The 5,204-nt window shown below is 31.1% G+C and overlaps 1 long non-coding RNA gene across 1 annotated transcript; it reads right to left on the bottom strand.

The window, feature by feature from the left end:
• Positions 1-891: 891 nt before the first annotated feature.
• LOC108549308 (uncharacterized) lies at positions 892-1,237 on the bottom strand. The gene is made up of 3 exons (XR_001890305.1): positions 1,208-1,237; positions 1,005-1,139; positions 892-927 (listed from the first exon to the last, which is right to left on the bottom strand). It is a non-coding gene; the product is annotated as an uncharacterized LOC108549308 (long non-coding RNA).
• Positions 1,238-5,204: the final 3,967 nt, after the last annotated feature.

Below are 5,204 nucleotides of genomic sequence, written 5' to 3'. Positions count from 1 at the left end.
AGAAGTTTATAAAGCAACATTTTAAAGTTAAAAAAGGGAATAATAGGTAAAATTGATATTAAGCAAGGGGATCCTCATGCCTCATCAGTCATCAGCCATCCTAAAATAAGGTAAAATTCGCGTTTATAACAAATTCTATAAATTTAGAAACTTAATTTTCTATATTAGAATAATGCTACCTTACGTTTATAACCGTGCGGTTATTCAATTTTTTAAAAGAATGTACAATCAAGGAATTGATAATGCTTATGTATTAAATTATGTAACTATATATATACATATATAGCCTTAATTACTACAATTCGAAAAAAATAAGTCGAAAAAAAACGAAGTCGTGATAGACAAGGATCGAGAGGAGATGCTCCCTTCTCTTTATTCGATTAACAGCCCGACGAACATGAAATCACAGATGAAAGCGAGTGATTTCGTTCTTGCTAAAAAGAAAATGAAACTAGGATGGTTTTATGCTTAGATACATTTTATTCACTTTGAAAGTTTCACATATACACGATAATTGTTGACGACATAATTCTTCGGTTCTTTTCTTGTAACTTTCATTTTATTTTTTATCCTTTCCTTCATTTCCTTTGCTCTGAAAATATAAATATAAGTCAGTCAACAAAACTTACTACTTTTTATAACATATTTATAACGTAAACAATAAACTAAATCTTTCTCTTTCTTTATAACTTCTAATTCTTCTTGAGCTTTTACTTCGTCGTCACTTTCCCAATCGCTACTACAGTCTTCCGTCCTTTTTTTATTTGCAGGTCCAGGCGGTTCAACAGCTCTGGTTGTGAGCTTAATTTTGGATCAGTTAAATGATCATGAGCTGATTTGCTCTTACCATTAAACTCTTTATTTAATATCACAGATTCTTCATCATCTTCCCCTGCTTCTTCACCAAATGATAAAAGATTGAAATATCTGTAAGAAAATTTTTCATTGCAAAGAACAATACTATCAGGGCTAAATTTTGCAAATATATATGATTTTTACTTTACCGATGCTGCTTTAGTTTTTGAATTGTCCTTTACTTCTTCACGTTTCTATACTATTATTCTTGGTATGATATCAGAAAATGGATTGTTTAATATTATAGTTTTTATCAATCTTGAAGGCTAAAGTGGTCTATCAATCTACAAAAAGAGGTAATATTATATTTATATCAATTCTTGATACATATTCTTGCAAACATTAAATTTACCTCATCTACAAGTGCTTCTTCGAGTTTAAGCATATCATATATAGATTCTCCAGTAACTCTACCAAAGATTGTATGCTTATTCTGCAGACCAGGTGTAGAACTAAGAATAAAGAAGTATTGGGAACCATTGTCATCTTTCTCGCATTAACCATAGCAATTAAATCTCGTAGACAAAAACGTAATCTTGCATGAAATTTGTCCTAAAACACATATATCCAATAATTATTTTTAAATAAAAAAGGAATTCATTTTATTTTTAAATATAGTCTCACATTAAATGGTTCTCCATGTATTTTACCACATTCTCCTGTACCTATAGGATCACTATCTTGTGTTATGAATCCTTGGATAATTCTATGAAATATAGTGTCATCCTAATAATACGCCTTTGGAGTTTCTTTTGCCCATAATTCTAACTCAATACCACCAACAGTTGTTTTCATTATAACTTAGTTATAACAAATATATTAGTATTATGGACGTAAAATATTTTTAAAACGAAATGTATTAAAATTTATTATATATTATTGTAATTCAAATTAGAAATTATTTAATATATTAATATAGAAATTTAGAAAGTATTTATTGCATATCGGTTAAATTTTGGAAAACAGATATACAACCCATTGAAATATTTTTAACTAATACTTATTACTATACCCTTAGTGGCTGGCTCTTTCAAATAAATATTACTCATGTTTGTAAGTTTCCTATGACAAAAAAATTCTGCGTCTGTAATATTTCTGATTAAATCTTTAGTCATTTAGTCTGGAATAATGATCAGCAGGTAAGACGTACCTTTTACCTCCTTTTAACGATGTCTTTATTGGCCCAAACAATTCCATGTGCCAGAGCCCCATTATTTCTGCTGCTTTTATAATTTCCAAGTTCCTATAGATATTTCTGCAGATTTGTGCCTTAATGGAACATATACATTGTATATTGAATTTATCTTTAATTTTTGTAAATATTACCAAGCGTTCATTCTCCACCTCTTGAATAATCCTTATATTAGCATGTCCATGCCACACATACTTCTCTGTTGATATATATGCTGCCATTTTCCTGTTTCTTGATTCAACATTATATGCATTTCCTCTTTTCACTGCTTTTATTTGTACTTTTCTCTTTTCTTTATGCACTTCAGCCCCATCATTCTGAAACTTGACACATTAGCGATAATCATTGATTTTGACTAATGATATTAATATTTATTTAGATGAGGAATACAACATACCTTTTAATCTCACTTTATTCTCTATACTTAGTTGTTATAAGAGGCCATCACCTAAATTAATTTAATGCCTTTTTATCTGCCTAAGCCATCTCCATTTTCCGAATAATTATTTGATTATCAAAATTTCTATCTTGTATGTTATATGGTAAGCCGACCTAGAATCTAACAGATATATCATAACATATTTGTATGGCTGCTCCAATTTTTTGTCGCTGTAAAATATAATTCTTCTAAAATATGAATGCAATATTTTTCTACTGTTGCACATGCTTGTTTATTTCAACAGAATATTATCCTTTCACCACGAAGGTTTGCTATCGGTAATAAAAGGTGGAAAAACAATGGCTCACAACTTACGCTATTTAATTAGAACCGTAGGTTATGTTAATACGAAGACTTACTTTCTTTTGCGTGATGCAGGCACACTTGTGTGGACACAACACTGCTTCCGGCGTTTGTTTGAGATTTTTTCTCATTTCCTATGCACTCTCCTGTACACTTGGAGAAAAATGAACGAATCGCTTAATTTGCGTGATTAATTTGTGAACTTTTATACTTGCGTTGTAAAGGCGTACCTTTGGATATTTGTCGTCTGTCAGATAAAGAAATGAATGCTGATTGTCTAATTAAAACCATTGTTTTTGGCTGAATATATTAAAGAATGTAGAAAACTCTATGGGATTCTTAAGTGAACAAACAGAAGGGAGGGAAATGCGTGTTAGTTATTTATGTCGTTTTGTTGGTTTATTTATTGGTCCGCACGTCACGTGGAGTTAGACGACCTCCAGGCGCAATCTGTTCTTTCTACCTAATCTGACAAGGAGAGTGCAAGTCCTTCGGGTCACCGATTTAGTTGAAACTTTGTAGGATTGTAGATATCGTCATGCAATTTAAGAAAATATATCATTATAGCGACAACTACTCAATAGCTTTTGAAATATTTACGATTAAAGTTTTATTACTGCGTTAATTATCGCTTTATTTTCAAAAGCTTTTAATTCGGGCTGTAGCCTAATGATGATAGTCGAGAATTAGTATGCCCAAGGACTTGGAGTTCGATTCCGGTAGATAAGTTAATATTTTCTTTTCAATCTATTATTTATTTTGTATTTATTTTTCGCCTATGAAAACATTGTAAATAAAATTTCTTAATAAAAAAATTTATTTTTTACCCTTTCTTAGGCCAGTATATATTTATTACTTAATAAGAATATTATACAAGAAAAACACCTTTTATAGCAATCTTATTTACTAGTAACTAATTATTAAATTAAACATTGTATAAGAATGTTGCCTATAATTCCAACTTTGCTGCGCAGCTATAAATGTTCACGAATTAATTACAAAAAATTGGAAATTTATTAATTTTCTGCTGCCGAATTGATTTATTAAGGTGTATTATTAGCGCCTAACCAGAAGAGGTATCTAGTTTAAATAAAAATGTTACCGCCTGCGATCAGCGTCATCTATTATTTGGCTCCAAATGCTCCAAAAGTAATAGGAATATAGAATAGGCAAGGAGGTCGACGAAGTGCTGGTCGCGTGGTAGACAAGGACAGAGTGGGGATAGAGAAGGATAGAATGGCTCCGGCAGTGAAAAATTATTAATTACTCAATTTCCGTAAACAATTTGTGAACCTTTATAATTTCGTTGCAAAGCTGGAACTTCAGGCTACATTCCTATATAATTTTCGTAAAGAATTTAGCTCTAAATTGATACTTATTAATTTTTGCTTTATGGCGTCTATGATTTCGTAACGGCGACCATCACGACCTTCCGTGAAAATATTTATTACTAAACGAAACTAGAAGCAAAATGTGATCAAAAGTTATATGAGAAGATTCGCAAGAACATTGTCTTTCTAACGAGTGCATAAAGTTTCATAAATTAAGTGCGTTGAGGATAGTAATTAATGAAAAACCAATGGCGTCTTCGACAATTTTCGACAACAATTCAAACATTGCGTAGAGTAATCATTAATTATTAATTAATTAGGGACAAATTTCAATCGAATAATATATGTGAAAATTCTTGAAGGACCTGGTTTTACGATGCAATTATAAAAGTCCATAAATTAATCGCAGACATTGAGTAATTAGTGAATTTTTCACGGTCGATTCGATTTATTAAAATATATTCGGAGCACATAAACAGAGTTAGTAAACTGACATCGGAGCCATCTATGATTTTAGACTCGAAGTTCCAGTTCCGCAACGAGAACATAAATGGCTGTAATGTCAGCTTATTAACTCTGATTATGTCCTCTTCTAATATATTTTAATATACTTTAATAAATCAAATCATAAAGTTTTCTACATTGCTTAATAAATTCAACCCAAACAGTAGTTTTAATTAGGTAAACAGCATTCATTCATTTATCTGATGGACGAAAAATGTGCGAAGGTACGCCTTTACAACGCAATTATAAAATTTCATAAACTAAATCACAGAAATTGAGTGATTTGTTAATTTTTCTCCAAGTGAACAGGAGAGTGCATAGAAAATGAGAGAAAATTGTAAACAAACGACGGAAGCATTGTTGTGTCCATGCAGGTGTACCTACATCACGTAAAGGAAAGTAAGTCATTGTCTTAATATAAGCTTCAGTTGTAATTAAATAGCCTAAGTTATGAGCCATTGTTTTTCGACCTTTTATTAGTGATCGCAGAGCTTGGTTGTGAAAAGGAAATATTCTATTGAAATAAACAGGCACGTGCAATGGTAGAAAAATATTGGACTCGTGGAATATCACCAGCGTA

The sequence above is a fragment of the Eufriesea mexicana genome, unplaced genomic scaffold (genome assembly GCF_001483705.2).
Source record: "Eufriesea mexicana isolate 0111107269 unplaced genomic scaffold, ASM148370v2 scaffold1837, whole genome shotgun sequence".
NCBI classification, from domain to species: Eukaryota; Metazoa; Arthropoda; class Insecta; order Hymenoptera; family Apidae; genus Eufriesea; species Eufriesea mexicana.
Note: the sequence above shows the minus strand (reverse complement) of the source record. Positions and strands in the feature narration are given on the sequence as shown.